At 41.1% G+C, this 20,856-nt stretch overlaps 1 long non-coding RNA gene across 1 annotated transcript; it reads right to left on the bottom strand.

Annotated features, from left to right (window-relative positions):
* Positions 1-1,659: 1,659 nt before the first annotated feature.
* Positions 1,660-17,933, bottom strand: LOC116979387. The gene is made up of 3 exons (XR_004413700.1): positions 17,899-17,933; positions 3,826-3,831; positions 1,660-1,669 (listed from the first exon to the last, which is right to left on the bottom strand). It is a non-coding gene; the product is annotated as an uncharacterized LOC116979387 (long non-coding RNA).
* Between the last annotated feature and the right edge of the window lie 2,923 nt (positions 17,934-20,856).

The following is a 20,856-nucleotide window of genomic DNA, read 5'->3' on the forward strand; positions in this document are numbered from 1 at the left end:
GGATTGTGCAAGATTTTTGGAGCCCTGCGCGATGTCGGGACCAGCCCCGCACAACTCCATACGCCTCCGCGGATCGAAGTGTGACCGGCCCGCGAGGCCGTACACCTCAAGCGACCACGTTTGGTCGCGCTAGATGCATGTTATCACATGCTGGTGAGACAGGCCCTTAACTTTCTCCGTGACCCCATGAAGAGGCTACTGCAGAACTAAATCCGAGACTATTGATAATGACTCACACTTAATCTTTTACAGAATGTCCTTCACTCAGTTACATAGACTACATGTTTCAGGATTTGTATTTGGTTTTACCAAGACCTTTGATGAGGTATTGCAGAGAAAACATTTGGAAATGCAGAATTCAGTGGAAAGTGGCTGCTGGATCCAAAGTTAGTTCAAGGTTTGAAAGTATAGATGTGTTGTTAACTGGATTTAGCATGGCTCTATGTTGTGAGTATGTGGGAAAATGCAATTGAAGAATTGACCTAAAAATGACCATAAACTCAATGGGCCAAATAGCTTTCATCTATATTGTAAGGAAATCTGACAAAACATGAATGGTTGGCAAGGCTGGGAACCGTTTATGTGGAACAAAGTTGAGGAGGTTTAATCAAGTGTATGCAATTATGTAAAGTGAATGTAAAAGCAAGTTTGGCAGAGATCAATAGAAATAAGGCATACACGTGATAATTGGTAAAATAAGTAGAGGAGAGATTATGGTGGAAGGGGGTGGGGGGGATTACCCTGAGAGACATAAATACATCATCATCCTAAATCTCACAATAGAATACACAATAGTATCCATAGGGAGATCCTGATCAAAATTCATAATCACCCATATCTCAGAAGCTACCTTTCAGTGAGAGGAGACAAGGGCAAAGAAATATGCCAGACTGCCTGGCCACCAGTGGAAAATAATGCATGAAGTGTAAGATCTTAAAACTGGCATCTAGTTCATGGTTTAACAAGTAGTAATGGTTTCCCTTCTCCTGTATTGGTCAGTCATGGGAAACTTATATTAGGCACCTCAAAACACTGGGGAAGTATCACCAATGCTGCCTCTCCAAAAATCTTGCAAATGCACTGTTGGTGAACCAATGTTTGACATCTGTCCAAGGCCAGCATCCCCAGCACTGGTGTATTGTCGATGCTCAACAATTTGGATGGGCAGTCTACATTGCAAATCTGTTTCATACTAGCCTCTCAAAGCAAGCAACTCCCTGAGCTTGATTGTGGTAAGCAATTTCCACCAGTGGAGGCAGTAGAATGATTTCCTTAAATTCTTCATGAGAAAATGTGAAATCCTCACCAACTCATGCAGATCTTTAAATGAAGACCACCCAAGAAGGCAGAGAAGCCACTGTGCACCCTCATCAGTGGAGAAGACGAATCAATGTACAGGGAGGAAGTAAAACAACTAGTGGACTGGTGCGGCAAAAATAATCTAGAACTAAATGTCAACAAAACGAAGGAGATGGTTGTCGACTTCAGGAGGGCGGAGCCAAAGCATACACCCCTCAACATCAGTGGCACCACAGTGGAGAGAGTGGAGAGCATAAGGTTCCTCGGTGTGCAAATTACAGACAGCCTCACCTGGTCCAGGAACACCACTGGGACCGTCAAACGGGCCCATCAGCGACTGCACTTCCTGAGGAAACTAAAACAGGCCCCACTCCCCACCAACATCCTCAGGACTTTCTACAGGGGTACGGTGGAGTCTGTACTCACGTACTGCATAAATACGTGGTACTCCACCTGCAACTGCTCGGACAGGAAGGCTCTGCAGAGGGTAGTGAGGGGAGCAGAGAGGATCATTGGCGTCTCCCTACTCTCGGTATAAGAACTATTCCAGAGCCGCTGTCTGAAAAAAGCTCAGAAAATTGCTAAGGACAAACTGCACCCCCTCCACATACACCTGGATCTCCTGCCATCAGGCAAGAGATATCGAAGCATCAAAGCCCGGACTACAAGACTGCTAAACAGCTTCCTACCACAGGCTGTGAGGCTGCTAAACAGTCACTCTGTACTCACAGCCACTTGATTCTGCGGCTGGCACGGACACTTTAATAACTGGCACTGGCCACTTTAATACCTGGCACTGGCCACTCAAATCAGCTGCCCCGGACATTTTTATGATTGGTTTATTGTATTTTAACGTTGTGTTTTACCTGCTTTTAACTATTTATACTGTTCCATCAGGGACTGGATTGTTTTTAGTGTTATTATCTGTGAAATGTTTTAAATTTCATGTGCGATGCTCCGGTATTCCCTGGGAAACGTCTTTTCATTTTGCACTGTACAACTGTTGCTTGCAAGATGACAATAAAGGTTGATTGATTGATTGATTGATTGATTGATCTCTCCGACAGGAGCACATGGAGGCCAAGCATAAGTAGCTGAAGGAGCGAACAGGAACTTAATCACCATTGTTTCCGCTACCATTTCTCATCAAGCTCTGCCTGTCCTTTCTGCGGTGGAGTCTTCAAATCTCACTGAAAACTCATTATAAATTTCAGGACATGCAGAACTTGAGTGGAACCATGCCATCTTCGCCTCAAGGCACTGCCGCAATAACTATTTGGACACCTTGCTGTTACCTATGAGATTTTCACTGTTTTAAAAATATTTCATTATTTCCATATGTTTATCATACCCACATTTTTTAAAAGAGCTTACTAATTTATCACAACAATGAAGGTTTTATCTCTAAAACTGTTTATCTTCCACTGTGTTTGGTTCATTGTGAGTCACTAAGCGCTGTCTGTCTTTCACCGGTCCCTTCCCATGTCACCGATAAAAGAGATCTGTCTCAAAAAAATACTTAAACATCAATCAACTGGAAAGGATAATTCTTCCTTTAATACATATTTTGTGATAGAATGATAACGATTCAATTCTGTAAGAAATCTGATTTCCTTCCAGGAAAATAACACAACCAGCAACAATAACAGATTCAATAAGAATAATGAAAAATTAAGTGTTGAAAGCTTTTAGCTTCCACTTTTTAGATCGAAAATCACTGAACTGTATATTAACAGACCTACAGGCTTGTCTGGGCTTTTGATTTTTAACATCATTTAGCAATGAGCTAAATCCAACTGCAGGGCATTATATATCGATAAATGTGTAACCAACTTGCCACAGAGAAATGCTTTAGATTTGCTGTTCATATTCTGAGCTAGCTTGGAGTTAGTGAACTCAACAAAATTTCCCAGCTTTCATTGAGTCACGGAAGCACACAGCCCTTTAAACCTTTCCTGCCCATGTAGGTGTCCAAATGTAATATAAATCGAAATACATAATTTTCATGAATCATCTTTAATTTAGAATGCTGAGCTGCTTTTCACGGGGTTAAATTATCTACATTAGCTCCTGAATGCAAACAAATAATTGGCTTATGTATAGCATTAGCCTGTATTACGCATTTTCACAGGTATTCTATGATACATACATCAAGGCCGAGTCAAAATTAAATGAACCATTCTAATTCTGCCATATTATTAAAAAAATATTATACATAAGTTGGCTGCAATTTATTCAATTGTGACCATTTACATCCACAATATTGGGTTTAGGTTTGAATTTGAAGCAAAAATGCACCTTCAAAAATAGGACAATTGGAGCAAAGTGATAACCTTGAAATTAAATATTATGAATGCTATTGAAAAGAAACATTCAAAGGTTCTTACAAACTGGTCTTGGGAAAGAATAAAGAAAAACAAATTGTGCCTTTTATAAGAAAATAAATTCCCAAGTTGTTTTGTAGCTTGTGAGCCTGCTACAAGCATAGACAATCTGCCAGCATGACGATTTCTCACATTGAAAAACTAATGACTAGATGACCACTTTTCAAAATAAATATTGATGGTTAAATACTAGCCATTGCACAGAGCAGAATGCCAATAATATTGTCCAATAGAATGGTAATGGATTTTATACATTCACCTGTGAGAGTAAATAGGGTCCCAGTTTAGAGCATTAGTGAAAGAAAGCAGTGTCAAAAACTACACTTAAGTCAAAAGTTAAGGTGTGTTTCATTGTTACATGTTCCAAACTAGAACAATGAAATTCTTACTTGCTGCCACTTTACTGACACGTTAAATGCATCGACTTAACATATGAATATAAAATAATTATCGGTTATATTAGGTAAACTAGATTGTAATAATGCAACCCTAAACATAATCCATAATGGTTTGGTGCTGAGGTAGGATTGTGTTCAGGATTGTGCAGCAGGGTGGTTCAAGAGCTTGATGGTTGATGGGAAGAAGCTGTTCTTGAATCTGGAGGTAATGTTTCTCGGTGGGATGAGTACAAGTTGAAATGAGATGCTTCCACTCAGTTTGGGCAAAACATGAGTTAGACAATGCATTAAAACAATCTAGAAAACATTTTTATCTATTTTGTTTCAGTGCTCACCAACCCAAATTATTATTTAATAATTGTTCCAATATTGGAGAAACTTGTTCTAATAAGGAGAGTCAACTTCAAAACATTCAATATTTCTCAGAATCTTACTGCACAGAATTAGATGAACGATGACTTACATAGAAACATAGACATAGACACACAGAAAATAGGTGCAGGAGGAGGCCATTCAGCCCTTCGAGCCAGCAGCGCCATTCATTGTGATCATGGCTGATCGTCCCCTATCAATAACCCATGCCTGCCTTCTCCCCATATCCCTTGACTTCACTAGCCCCTAGAGCTCTGTCTAACTCTCTCTTAAATCCATCCAGTGACTTGGCCTCCACTGCCCTCTGTGGCAGGGAATTCCATAAATTCACAACTCTCTGGGTGAAAAAGTTTTTCTCACCTCAGTCTTAAATGACCTCCCCTTTATTCTAAGACTGTGGCCCCCTGGTTCTGGACTCGCCCAACATTAGGAACATTTTTCCTGCATCTAGATTGTCCAGTCCTTTTATAATTTTATATGTTCTATAAGATTCCCCTCATCCTTCTAAACTCCAGTGAATACAAGCCTAGTCTTTTCAATCTTTCCTCATACGACAGTCCCGCCATCCCAGGGATCAATCTCATGGACCTACGCTGCACTGCCTCAATCACAAGGATGTCTTTCCTCAAATTAGGAGACCAAAACTGTACACAATACTCTAGATGTGGTCTCACCAGAGTCCAATACAACTGCAGAAGAACCTCTTTACTCCTATACTGAAATCCTCTTGTTATGAAGGCCAACATTACATTAGCTTTCTTCACTGCCTGCTGTACCTGCACGCCAACTTTTAGTGACCGGTGTACAATGACGCCCAGGGCTCACTGCACCTCCCCTTTACCTAACCTAACCCCATTGAGATAATAATCCGCCCCCTTATTTTTGCCACCAAAGTGGATAACCTCACATTTATCTATATTATACTGCATCTGCCACGCATCTGCCCATTCACTCAACCTGTCCAGGTCACCCTGCAACCTCCTAACATCCTCTTCACAGCTCACACTGCCACCCAGCTTTGTGTCATCCACAAACCTGCTAGTGTTGCTCCTAATTCCCTCTTCCAAATCATTAATATATATGGTAAACAGTTGCGGCCCCAACACCGAGCTTTGCGGCACTCCACTCGCCACTGCCTGCCATTCTGAAAAGGACCCGTTCACTCATACTTTTTGCTTCCGGTCTGCCAACCAATTTTCTATCCATGTCAACACCCTACCCCCAATACCATGTGCTCTAATTTTAGTCACCAGTCTCCCGTGCGGGATCTTATCAAAGGCTTTCTGAAAGTCTAGATACACTACACCCACTGGCACCCCTTCATCCATTTTACTTGTCACATCCTCAAAAAATTCCGGAAGATTAGTCGAGCATGATTTCCCTTTCATAAATCCATGTTGACTTGGACTAATCATTTTACTGCTATCCAAATGCCCATTATTACCTCTTTAATAATTGACTCCAGCGTCTTTCCCACCACCAAAGTCAGGCTAACTGGTCTGTAATTCCCCGTTTTCTCTCTCGCTCCTTTCTTGAAAAGTAGGATAACATTAGCTATCCTCCAATCCACAGGAACTGATCCTGAATCTATTGAACATTGGAAAATGATCACAACTTGATGATTTTAATTTGACATCATTATGTTATCAGCAAAATAATTATTTGTATAAAATCTTATAATAGTATCATTATCAATACCATTGTTGGACAACAGAAAATTGAAATTATTTTTATTAAAACTACAGGAGTTAAATCTGATGATCTGTTTAATCATGCAATTGAGTCAAAGATGTTTTTAATTAGCATATCATCAACTTTCTTGCTATTAGCACATGCCATGCGGGACTACAAGACTTTTACCCTTCAAAGAACCCTTCAAGCATATTATTTGCAAAAAGCACGACCAATCTATACAGCTTAGCACTGCACAATTAGTATGTTCTCAATCATTAGCAAAGTAGTGGAAGGTGTTTTTGACAATTGGTTTCATAACTTATGCACAAGTCCACTCAACCCTGCCTTAGTCCAAACATGGCCCAAATAGATAAATTCCAGCGAAGAGGTGGGGTGCTTTTGACATCAACACAGCATTTAAGTGGAATATCTACCTCATTGGTGACCCTCGGACTATCCTTGATCGGATTTTGCTGACTTTAACTTGAACTTAACATTATTCTGCAGATGCTGTTTTAAACCAAAGATAGACACAAAAAGCTGGTGTAACTCAGCAGGACAGGCAACATCTCCGGAGAAAAGGAATGGGTGATATTTCGGGTCGACACCCTTCTTCCCTTAGCAAGGTATCTATACACTGTAAATGGTCCAATTGTAATTATGGATTGTCTTTCTGTTGACTGGATAGCACGCAACAAAGAGCTTTTCACTGTACCTCGATACGTGACAATAAACTAAACTGTACTATGTAGCTTTAAAGAGCCCAAGTAAAACTGAGCCCAGTGAACATCAAGGGGAATCAATATAGTCAAAGGTCTTTTCCAACCGAATCATTACCTCTTCTCTCAACTACCATTGGGCAGAATATGCAAAAGCTTGAAAGCACATACCACCAGACTCAGGAACAGCCTAAACAATGTTTGATTCCATACAAAACTCTTCAGTACCAGAAACTGTCCACACTTGCATGCCAGAAGATGTTGGTAATAGTGAGCTAATTAGTGGTGTGCCTCTCAAATGCCAATGACTTTCTCTCAGATGAGTGAATGCCATCTGTCTTTGACAATAAATGGCACTCATATTACTGAATGTTCCTCAATATTTAAGGAAAGGGGGATGGAAAAGGTCACCAGAGACCAACTGTACCAGACTAAAAACATTTGTGACTATAAGAAAAGTCAGGCCTGGCTGGGTAAATTGGGGCAAGTAACTTCTGGACTCCAAAGCCTTTCCACCTTTACAATGGCTTAAGCAAGGCCTTTGACAAGGTCGTGCATGTTGGGCTAGAATGTTCGATCACATGGTATCATGGGTGAGCTAGCCAATTGGATACAAGGTAGTAGGAGCCTGAGGGTGGAACTGGTTTCAGATCGGAGACCTGCGACCAGTGATGTACTGCAGGTATTGGTGCCTGGTCCATTTTTGATCATCATTTATATTAATGATTTGAAGCAGAATTTAGCTGACATGGTTTGTAAAGGTCATCAATATAAGTAGTGCGGCAGACAATGAAGATTATCTAAAATTACAACTGGATTTAGATGAACTGGGAAGGTGGGCCAAGGATTGACAGATTGAATTGAATTTTGACAAGTCTGAAGTGTGAAGTGCTCCGTTTCTTCGATCCAGCCATCTGTCTATCCATCCGTAATTGATCTTGAAAAGAATGGGTATCTGTAAAGGCATGTAAATCTGTTTCTGCATAGCTTGTCAATACCTACTTTAAACATGTAGGCCATGAAAATGCAGGATTTCTCAAAGCCCAAGACACCACTCAGAGTTAAACGGTTGAGAACTGGACCCAGTGACAAAAGGGACAAATCAGGAGGCAGTGAGGGGAGGTTGGACTTTAGTAGAAGCCCTGGGCTGATGAATAGTTATCAGTATCCCAGGGCAGATGTGTTTCAGAAAAATGTGGACTTACTTTATTCAAGACACAATATATACGTTTTGTACAATATTATTTAATTCAACACATGCCTGATAGGGACAAGACTGATATGGACATGTATGCAAATACAAACTGTGATAATAAATGTGTTGGAAAGAACTGCAGATGCTGGTTTAAATCAAAGATAGACGCAAAATGCTGGAGTAACACATCGGGACAGGCAGCATCTCTGGAGAGAAGAAATGGGTGACGTTTCGAGTCAAGACCCTTCTTCAGACTGATATTTCGGGTCGAGACCTTTCTTCAGACTGAAGAAGGATTTCGACCTGAAACGTCACCCATTCCTTCTCTCCTATATCACTGCCTGTCCCGCTGAGTTACTACAGCATTTTGTGTCTATCTGTGATAGTAAATGGTCAGTAAAATCATGGAGTTGTGCAAGTCCAATTAGAAATGGTTAATCATGTTTCTCTGTGGGAAAACATTATTTCCATACAACTAGCACCACACATCTAGAAAAAAATTGTGTTACATTTTGAATTACGCTCAATAAGCCAAATGCAACATTCGGGAATGAATGCTCAAATCTTAAAACTTCAGTTTAAAAAAAACACCTGGCTCTTCCAAATAATATTCACTTGTTGATTCCGGTTCTTTTACCCCCCAGTCTGGGCCAGGAAAACACTGATTCGAACCCTATATTCACCGTGGGGCCGATTTCTGATCCACTCACTCGAGCCCTTAGCAGCCTCGCGCAGACAGAACAGAAAAGAAAGACGACACGCGCCAACAAACCGATCACCGATTTATGCAGATATACAGTGGGAGGCAACCCTTTTGCCCAATCACAGATAGCGGCGGGGAAATACAGTGGGAGGCAACCCTTTAGTTTAGTAAGAAAGTAGAAACTTCTTCAGGGGTCCAGACTTGGTGGCGACAAATGGGTCACATGATTTTCACGAATTAGGTCTCCAGCCCGTGATGTCACCACCAGTGAAGTCAAGTCTCAACAGTTACCTTCCATTCCCAAAGCACCCCCATTCCTGCATATTCACATTCCCTCTTTTATCATTCCATGATAACTCTTCATGTTCTCCCTAGTCTAATCTCCTGAGAGAAGTACATTGACCCTCATGCTTAAAGGATTTACTTGGCATAGGGACTTTTGCTCCCTCCTTTTGGCATACATAATTACATGATCTTCACACAAGTATGGTGATATGACCACAGTCCATAATTCAGCAGTCCATAATTATGATCAACAATGATGATTGGTGAGGTTATGCCTGGAGCCCAAGACATCCGACCAGTCGAGTAAGTTTCCATTTCCCGAATTATCCCTCGCTGTTGTCATCATATTGCAGTGCGTCTCCTTCACATGGGTGTTGGATTCCCTAGCGGTCCTTCCGTCAGCATACTCTATTCTTCATGACTCCAATGGTTACCAGTATCCCAAGGTAGATGAGCAGCAGCAGTGTGTCCATGGTGACTCAACTTATCTATTCTGGGAAGAGATTTCTCAAAGAAAAGAAGAGGTTAGCAGTTTAGGTTTGAGGCGCAATACTGACAATCTTACAATGGTGAAGGTGAATCCACACATTTCTTCTTTCCACCTTGGCAGCAGTTGGGGTTGTGAGGAGGACCTGATAAGGTCCTTCCCACCGAGCATCCAGTCCCTTTCTTATCCAATTTTTGACCATTATATAATCACCAGGTTCAATTTTAGACGGAGTGGTTAGAGGTGGGAGTTCAATGTATGCAGCTCGTACCCTGGAATGTAAGTCTCTCAATGCCCTGGTTAGTGATGAAATATAGTTAGTCATTTCCATTGTCATGTGGTGAAAGTGAACGGCCTTTGGGGTATTCTGGTTCCACATGGTTCTGAGTGGACGGCCATATATAATCTCTGCTGGGCACAATCGTGCCTTCCCTGCTGGGGTATTGCGCATCTGGAACAGTGGCACAGGGAGTAGTTTAAACCAGCTAGCCCCTGTTTAAGCCAGTAATTTGGTGAGTTTGTTTTTTAGTGTTTGATTGGCTCGTTCAACAAGTCCAGCAGCCTGTGGCCGATCAGCACAATGTAACTGCTGTTGGATACCCATTTGAGTTCAAAATTCCTTATTTACCTGTCCCACAAAATGAGGGCCATTGTCCAAACTCAGCCGAGTTGGGATCCCATACCTAGGAATCATTTCTTTCATAAGTATCTTAACAACTGTAGAGGCTTTGTTGTCTGCGGAGGGTGGACCGATCCATTTACTGAAAACATCAACAATAACTAATACATATTTATACCATTGACATCTTTCCAACTCAATGTAGTCCATCTGGAGGGTCTCAAAGGGACCCATGGGTAAGGGTGTTTTCCCATTTTCACAAGGTATACCATTCCCGAGGTTATGTTGCTGACAGATCAGACAATGATTACTAATCCCCTGAGCCAGAGTCTACAACTTTGGATGTCACCATGTAGCTAGAAGTGAATCACCGGTTGCTTTGGCACCACAGTGAGTTGCAAAGTGTATACAATCAATAACCCACAATGTGAGTTCATCTGACATACATGTTTGTCTTGCCGAGGTAACCCACAATCCTGACATACAATCAACTCTACAACCGAGTTGCTTCCACATTTCTATATCTTGGCCAGGAGCATCATCCTGTAATCTAACGACATATTGGATGGTTGGCATTGGTTTTTCCCAGGGAGATTTGCCTTTATCTATATTTTTAGTCTTCCTCATCATTTTAGGTCCAACTACCCTGCGTCACCGGGACATTTCTTTTGCTTCGTGGTCAGCACGGTGATTTCCTATATCTACCGATGTTTGGCCCATAGTATGGGCAATATATTTTATAACGGAATTTTGTTTTGGCACACATCAAGTCTTTCCACACACAATTATCTCCATGCAACAAGATAATCGGGGCCCACACACACAATTCACACAGCATATTAAAGTGATATTACCTCCTTAAGGGAGCAAGTAATAATAATACGTGCAAAATCACACAAACTTAAGCAAGAGCATAAGCAACTATGATATGAGAAAATCACACTAACTTAAGCAAAAGCATTCCATATGAACACTTTAAATTTAGCGAAATTTAGAGCAGAAAATTTTGGATTGCACAGTCAATAGACAATAGACAATAGGTGCAGGAGTAGGCCATTCGGCCCTTCGAGCCAGCAACACCATTTAATGTGATCATCCACAATCAGTACCCCATTCCTGCCTTCTCCTCATATCCCCTGACTCCGCAATTTTTCATAGCCCTATCTAGCTCTCTCTTGAAAGCATCCAGAGAGCCTGCCTCCACCATCCTCTGAGGCAGAGAATTCCCCAGACTCACAACTCTCTGTGAGAAAACGTGTCTCCTCGTCTCCGTTCTAAATGGCTTACTCCTTATTCTTAAACTGTGGTCCCTGGTTCTGGACTACGCCAACATCTGGAACATGTTTCCTGCCTCTAGCGTGTCCAAACCCTTAACAATCTTTTATGTTTCAATGAGATATCCTCTCATCCTTCTAAACTCCAGAGTGTACAAGCCCAGCGGCTCCATTCTCTCAGCATAAGACAATCCCGCCATCCCGGGAATTAACCTTGTAAACCTACGCTGCACTCCCTCAATAGCAAGAATGTCCTTCCTCAAATTAAGGGACCACAACTGCACACAATACTCCAGGTGTGGTCTCACTAGGGATCTGTACAACTGCAGAAGAACCTCTTTGTTCCTATATTCGACTCCTCTTGTTATAGTCCTGGAATATCACAGACGCATCTTACCAATGTTATTACGTTCTCCCACAGAAATAATTTTTACAGTAAGATGACAATTTTACCTTAGTACTGATCCCCTAGTACTGACCTGCTTAATACTGACCCACCTCAGCATTGATCTTTGAAGTAATTTGCCATTTTCACCTCAGTACTTACCCTCAGTACTGACCCGCTTAGTACTGACCTCCTCAGTATTAGTCTTTAAGGTAGGTTGCCAATACTTTATCCCAACCAGGTCAATGGTCCTGACCTTCAGTAACCAATCGAATGGTTCTGACCATCAGACAGATGCTGACCAAATACCAATGCTCAGTAACCCTTTGTTACTGGCCCAATAACAATCCTCAGTAACCCTATGTTTTTGACCAAATACCCTACTACTAGTACTCACCAGACTGTCCTTGATCTCATCGATTTTCAGCGAATGACCAAGTTGTCGTCAGATTAGCGGACCGGGGATAACCGATGTAGAAAAATTACTTACATCGGCGGCCCAATTCATTCTTCCGTGATCGGAGATGATTCAGCTCCTCGACCAAAAGCTCGTGTTGGTAATCCATTGAGATCCCGGACGAGCCCGCAAACGTTGATTCCGGTTCTTTTCCCCCCCCTGCCAGGATTATTAAATCAATGATTCGAGTACTGTAGTCCAAACCCTTAATTCACTGCAAGGCCAATTACTGATCCACTCACTCAAGCCCTCAGCAGCCTCGCGCAAACAGAACAGAAAAGAAAGACGACACGCGCCAACGAACTGATCATCCATTTATACAGATATACAGTGGCGGGAAACCAACAGCGGGAAAGTATAGTGGGCGGCAACCCTATCGCCCAATCACAGAAAACAGTAGGTGCAGGAGTAGGCCATTTGGCCCATCGAGCCAGCACCGTCATTCAATGTGATCATGGCTGATCATCCCCAATCAGTACCCCATTCCTGCCTTCTCCCCCTATCCCCTGACTCTGCTATTTTTAAGAGCTCTATCTAGCTCTCTCTTGAAAGCATCCAGAGAACCTGCCTCCACCACCCCGATAGGCCCAGGACAGAAAGGTTAGTGTGGGAATGGGAAGAGTAGTTAAAATCATTGGCAACTGAGAGCTCCCATAGGCGTTGGCAGACTGAGCATAAAGGGCCTGTCCCACTTACGTGTCCTTGGCATGCAAATTACGCGACCTCGTGGTCGTGTTGAGGCGCACGGGCATCGTATGGTCGCTCGGGGCTGGTCCCATTTAGAAATGCGGAGGGGTATGTAGTTGTGCACGACATCGCATTGGGGCTCCAAAATTTTTGTAGTGAACAAAATCTTCGCGCGCCAACGGCTTGTCGTGGAACTGACATCCAAAGTGGGACGGGCCCAAGAGCCTGGCATAATGCAACGTCTCACCTTCAACAGCAGCAGAAGCAGGCAAACAATCGCCGAGCTCGGCCTGGGGCTCACAGCCGTTGTGGTCCGGATCCGCCCCAACTTCTACTCCCTGAGCGGGGCCAAGAAAATTGGACATAGACACAAAATGCAGGAGTAACTCAGCGGGACTGGCAGCATCTCTGGAGAGAAGCAATGGGTGACATTTCGGGTCAAGACACTTCTTTTCAGACTGAAGAAGAATCTCGACACGAAACATCACCAATTGCTTTTCTCCAGAGATGCTGCTGGTCCCGCTGAGTTACTCCAGCTTTGTGTCCATCTTCAAATGACGTCACGCGGTCCAGACGGCTGTGCGTATGCATGTAATCGTGCCAGACCTTCGCGGGACCATCGCGGCTCAACGCGACCACGAGGTCGCGTAATTTGCGTGCGAAGGACACGTAAGTGGGACAGGCCCTTAAGTGTTCAGTGAGCCAGTCACCGAGTCTACATTTGTTCTTGCCAATGTACAGGAGCCCACAACAGGAACATTGGATACAGAGGATGTGGTTAGAGGAGGTACATGTGAACCTTTGTTTCACCTGAAAGGACGGTCAGGGTCCCTGAATGGAGTCAAGGGTGGAGGTACAAGGACAGGTGTTGCATCTCCTGCGGTTGCAGGGGAAAGTACCTGGGGATGCTGTGGTTTGGGTAAGAAGGGATGAGTGACCAAGGAGTCATGGAGGGAGGCGAAATGGGGTGGAGATGGGAAGATGTGATTAGTGGTGGGATCCAAGCCTTTATGCTTCCTTCACTGGTTCTTTTTTGTTTATACAATGCAGATGCGTCTAATTATTGTGTTGTATTATAATTCTCATGGACATCGACACTGAGGTTTGTTAAGAATGAAGTAAAACTGCCATATCGATCTAGCGTTGAGGATGATTGCTGCCTGGCATTCATGATACAAGTTATGTCAAAACCTAAATTCCTATTTGTGCTTTTGCACCAATGAGATTAAAAAAATCATGCCATACTAGCTACATCACTGCTCTTTAATCCAACGCTTGTGTTAATGCCCATGACTCCCAAGTGTAAAACTCTCTTCCTATATGTTTAAACTTGACATTGACATATAGTGCAGTGTGTAGATGCCAAGGTGAACTGAACAGACAGGGTGAAAAAAATAAAAAATATTGTTTTAACGCATGTTTTTTTTCTTACCACAAGAGGATAATTGTATGTACATTTTTTTGTTGCTAACCTATTTACTGAGACGATATATGTTGTATTGTGTTAGGCATGCTTTGTAAATGATTTACAGCACAGGCCATGTAACAAAACTATAATGGTCTTTGTATAATCCATAAAAATCAGAATGTAATTGAAAAACTCAGCTAAGATTTTTAACAGATAGATTTACGATTAAATGGTAACATTGCAGAAACTATTACCTCAACCTATATTTACTGCACTATATAGGAGCAGATGATGTTCCAGCTGGAATTCATCATAGCATATAGCTGCAAAATAATATTCCACCCATACCATCCTTAAGGATTCAACAAGACAAGGATCAATAAGGTAGCCCCAAATTGTCAAGAATGCTGTCAAAAAATTGTACAAAAAATAGAATGTTTTTGCAGTGCATCTTAAGCGAATATTACTTTGTGCCTATTTTTGTTTATAACAATCAAATAATGCAGTTCAGAAATGATTAAATGTTTTTGTGTTATATTGTTTAGATAAATTAGTCCATAGAGAAAAAATATAATTGTAAAGATGATTTGGCCATGAAAATATTTACCCGAGTAAACATCTATTGCACAGACTTATGTTTAAGGTTTCACGTGAGTTGAAAATCAACGAGTGGGGTGGTTTATGCTTATTTACCCAAAATTGGAAACACTATCTCAGAAGATATGACATTTATACCATGCCTTGTAGTAAATATTTTTAGTACTCTCTGCCTCAAACACAATACCACCTTTTTCATTTGCCTCCTACCACTTGCAATTTTGCTACAGACCAACCTCACTACCCAACACCATTATTTTCCAACTATGGACATGGATTCTCAACAATGAGGACTTATGGATTGACCAGCATGTTTTTGGAAGGTCCTTGGTTTAGTGATCATTTACAGACTCTGGTATTCTGCCCACATTCTAACTCGGCAAATACAGTAGCGCGTTGCAGAATCTGCCCCCTTTGATTTATAATAAATTGAAATATGAAAAAAAATGTACAATGGGATTTTTTGCATAGCAATTCAGAAACAAATAGCTTGCAAATTATATTACTTATTTTTACAATATCAATATCAGCACAAATTACTCTCAAAACATTCATTCAGACTGCAGATAAACGGAGACTTAACCTAATATAAGACTGATGGGTGTTTGTCACATAATGGCTCGATTACAAAATATCATAATTCAAGGGGTATTTTCTGCACCTTACACACAATACATTTAATGAAACACTCAAAGGTTAAAAAAATATTGTTGATGTGGTGGACAAATTGAATTGAATACAAGGAATTTGCCTTGATGCTTTGCTCACAAGTAACAACACAATATACAGTAAACAATCAAAAATAAAACATTATAATTTAAACATGTTGGTTGGTGTGGGCAAGTTGGGCTGAAGGGCCTGTTTCCACACTATCACTCTATGAATCTATGTGAACAATAAAATAAAATACCAGAATTAAATGTAATAGTTATTTTGTATTCGCAACATTGTCAAGAGCAAGTACAATCCTGAACTGATGCTACAAAACTCAAAGCACATACTCAGAGCCGTTAACTTGAAAGGCCGTTGTTAACCTCTTTTCTGAACCTATCAAAATTCTCAGCCTTAACATCAGTATTTGTCTGGCAAAACAACAACTCATTTGTAAAGCCCAGCTTGACAGAACTAACACAGGATCAACAAATAGCATGGTGAAAACTATGCTGTTGATCTTTCTGATCCTTCTCAAAGAAATATCAGCATCAACATGAATATAATTTTGGTCATGACAGGACAGTCATGAAATTAAATTCAACCCTTTATTTTCATATCTAAAATACTTAAACTGTGTGAGGTGCATAAAAATATATCTAAGGACAGAAATGTTATGTTAATGGGTGAAAATATTTAATTAATCACATCCATGATTTGGAAGTCATGTTCTAAGATCCTGGAGATGTATGTATCTTTTATGGACTTGGCTTGAGAAGGTAAGTTATTTCACATATTTTTCTATTCATTATGAATAGACATCAAATAATATTGAACATTTGTAGGTTAGTAGATTAACCAAAATCTTCAAAAAGCTGTTTAGCTTTCTTTAGATCCTACTTTTTAAAATATTATTATCAAATAATTTCAGAAATGGGTAAGCTCCATATAGAAAGCTACTTTCATAGTCTGCATGTACTCATTGAAAAACAACTAAATGCATTGTACATGGATTTTTTTTCTCATGATTCAGCTTTTGAAGCTTTTACTTTATTTAACAGTTCAAACCAAAATGTTATCTCTTTCCACAGATGATGTCTAACTTACTGAGTATTTCCAGCATTTTTTTTGGCTTTTATTTCACATTTCCAGCATCTGTTTTTTCTTTATTTCCACAAATGTCATTAATTCTTACAGCATATCATTGCAGTTCACATGATTGCTCAGAGTTAATAAGTATTTTTGGAATAGTGCATGTAATATTACTTATCAGTCCATTAATGTTCTCTTCTTGATTTTGGAGCATAACATTGATCACTTATTTATTTTTCACTGCAGTTTTTAAATTAGTTTTGTGTGCTAGAACATGCTACTAATTTATAACAGGAACCCCACCATTCCTGCAGCCATCCCCTCCCTCCAGAGCACTACCCTTCAATTATATAAGGCAAACATCCCACTTGAATCACCAAGCAAGGCTAACCGAATGCAAGAAAGCAAAATACACAACCCTACACCTTGAATGTTAGGTTTGACCTTGTGCTGCGTGACATTTTGATGGAAGCCAAAAGTCACATAAAAGAATGAGATTCTTGCAAGGCTGATAATCAGCAGGACAAACAGGAGACAAGTTACCCTTGAGACAATATTATCATGTGGAGTACACGAGAAACATCAGATCCACTGTAAAAATCAATGCTCAAATCTCAAAGGGCTTTTCAGCACACTTAAATTCTGACCAGCATCTGGCATGAGAGCAAGCATTTCTAAATGTAAGGAAAAGATTAACTTTATTGTTAGCAGTAATCCCACATTGTGGTAATATTTCAATCCCTTTGGATCAGATAAATGTCATCACTGCATGGGAGATTTTATTCACTATATAACTGTACCCAAAATCCCATACACCCCATTGCAATCTTCATGAAGGAACTTCTATGAATTACACAACACAGAGAAGAATAAAATTAATTGAAGGAGATATAAGTAGCTGTCTCAGTTATCTTTAGTTGGCCAGAATTCTTCTGAGTGAAGTAATACTAGTCAAGGCCGACTGGGCAGCACAAACTAGAATATCTTTAAGCGCAAATGCTATAAACAAAATAACATAATTAAAAGTTCCACAAATAATGTAACATAAGACATCACAAGAAAATACTGAGGATTATACAATATAATATATACAAAATATCTGGACTATTATGATCTCTGAATGCCAACAACCTTGTACATCTTTAACTCTTAGGTGTCTCAGTAACTTTTGAATCATGCAGTCGTACAGAATGGGAACAGGAACTTCAGCACAACTAGTTCATGCCAATTAAAATCCCCATCTAAGCTAGTCCTATTTGCCCACATTAGGCCCATATCCCTTTAAACCTTTCTAATCCAAGTACTTGTATAACTGTCTTTTAAATGCTGTACACCTCAAATGCCTTCTCTGGCAGCTCATTCCATAAACCTACCACACTGCGAGTGAAAAAATTGCCCCACTCACCTTAAACCTATGTCCTCTGGTTCTTGAATTCCATCCTTGGCAAAAGTATGTGCATTCACCCTTGATTTTATACACCTCTATAAGATCACCCCTTAGCCTCCTGCATTCCAAGGAATAAAGACCTAGCTTGCCCAATCACTCCTTATATGTCAGGCCCTCATGTCCTGACAACATCCTTGTAACTCTTCTCTGTGCTCTTTCCAGATTAATGACATTCTTCCTAGAGCAGGGTGTCCAAAATTGAACACAATTCTCCAAATTTGGCCTCACCAATGTCTGGTATAACTGTAACATCATATCCATATTTCTGTACTCAGTGTCCAGAAGGATAAATGAATTAATGAATAAGTTGATTGGCCAAGTATGTACAATTACAAGGAATTTGCCTTGGTGCTCCGCTCACAAGTAACAAAACGACATACAGTAAACAATTTAGAATAAAACATAAACCATTAAAGCATTAAGAATAAAACATTACAGTTTTGTATAAATAATGATCTCCGAATGCCAACAACCTTGCACATCTTTAACTCTTAGGAGTCTCTGTAACTTTAGAATCATAGTCATACAGCACGGAATTAGGCGCTTCAGCCCAACTTGTTCATGCCGATTAAAATCCCCATCCAAGCTATTATGAAGGCCAATGTACGTAAAGCTTTCTTTACCACTCTGTCTACCTGCGATGCCACTTTCATGGAGCAATGTCAAAGGACAAAGACATTTATTGTCACATACACCAATTGGTGTAGTGAAATTTGAGTTACCATGCAGCACACAAATAAGATAAACACAACACTATATCATCACAACACTTAACATAGAACATAAAAACATCCCCCCACAGCGGAATCAACATTTCCCACTGTGAGAGAAGGCAACAAAGTCCAGCCATCTTCAACTTCCTTCCGTTCACCCGTGGTCGGGGCCTATCGTGGCCTCCACTGTCACCGCAACGGTGGCCTGATGTTTCAGGCCCTCTTGCCGGGATGATGGAGTTCCAGCATTGGAATGGAAGAACACACTCAGTGGTTTGGAGTTTCCAAATCAGCCGCTTCCTACCGGAGACCGCTGCTCCCGAAATCCACAGGCCGAGCTGGGTGGAGCTCCAATGCTGGCGACCTCGGCGAAAGATCCCAGGCTCCACGATGTTAAAGTCAGAGGGTGCGAAGATACGGCTCGGAGGAAAGATGCATCCTCGACCAGGTAGTGACTGAGGAAAACAGTTTCCCCCTTTCCCCCTCTCCCCCTCCCCCCCCACCCCTCACATAAAAAATACTAAAAGACCTCCAAAACAAAACTTATAAACAGACTAAAAATAAGAAAATGGATGAAAGGATGAACAGGCGCTGACGAGGCTGTCACACTAGATGGCGCCACCACTCGGCCTCATACTCCTCGACAACACTCCCATTGCCCTACCATTCACTGTGAAAGTCCTGCTTTGATTTGACTTAACTAAGATCCTGGTGTAATTTTTAAAGAACCATCTCACTATCTACAATATTACCTACCTTCATATGGCTCTCAAAGGGGAGCAGATGACTGGAGACTGTTAAAAATTGCCACAGGTACCTTGTGTCTCAGAATGAACTGTAAAGAGTCTGCCTTGCAGCAGGGAATAGATTCCAGAATAAACAATGACAACCTTGACATCAGGTTGAAGAGGCGGAGAGAGGGTTGCACCTCAAACAAAAACTCTGGGTGAAGAGTATGCCGTGATAATCCCAAGAATGTCATCATAGACAGAGTGCAAAAAATGTGGTCAAGGCTTTGGTTGCTCCATTACAGGCAGGAAGGATGTGGATGCTTTGGAGAGGGTGCAGAAGAGGTTCACCAACAATCTGCCTTGACTATTAGCTATGAGGAGAGGCCCATAACCTTTGATACCTTACTAATCAAGAACTTATTAATCTCTTCTTTAAAAATACCCAATGACTTGGCCTCCATCATTGCTTTTATTTTTTAGTCCTCTTGAGATAAATGCTAACATTTCATTTGCCTTCCTTCCCACCAATTCAACCTGCATATTAACCTTTTGGGAAACCTGCACCAAGTCCCTTTGCACCTCTGATTTCTGAAACATCTTCCATTTATCTATGCATTTATTCCTTCTATCAAAGTGCATGACTGCACACTTTGCCACCCTGTATTACATTTGTCACTCCTCTGCCCGCACTTCCAACCTGTCCAAGTCCTCCTGCAGAAACCCTCCTGTAATTCCGATAACCATCTTCGCTATCTAGGGTATCATCAACTTTAGTGTCTTCTGTAAAATTACTAATGATGTCCTTTACATTCTCATCCAAATTATTGATATAAACTACAAATAACAGTGGGCTCAGCAGCGATCCAGTGGCGCACACGAGTTACAGGCCTCCAGTCTGGAAACCAACCTTCCATCAAAACCCTCTCCCTTGCATGAAGGCCAATCTCTATCCAGTCGACAAGTTCTATCTGGATCCTATGCGATCTAACCTTCCGGAGTAGCCTACCATACGCACCCTAATCAAATACCTTGCTGATGTCCATATAGAAAATGTCTACATTTAACCTCATCAACCTCTTTGGTTACTTCTTTTAAAAAATAGGAAGACAAAATCTCACATGTACAAAACCATGCTGACTATCCCTACTAATCCCCTGTCTATCCATCTGCTATATATCCTATCACTCAGAATCCTCTCCAGTAACTTGCCCAGCACAGATGTTAGACTCACTGGTCTATAATTCCCTTGCTTGCAGGCCTTCTTAAAGAGAAGCACAAC

Source organism: Amblyraja radiata, chromosome 12, assembly GCF_010909765.2.
Source record: "Amblyraja radiata isolate CabotCenter1 chromosome 12, sAmbRad1.1.pri, whole genome shotgun sequence".
In the NCBI taxonomy this organism is placed as follows: domain Eukaryota; kingdom Metazoa; phylum Chordata; class Chondrichthyes; order Rajiformes; family Rajidae; genus Amblyraja; species Amblyraja radiata.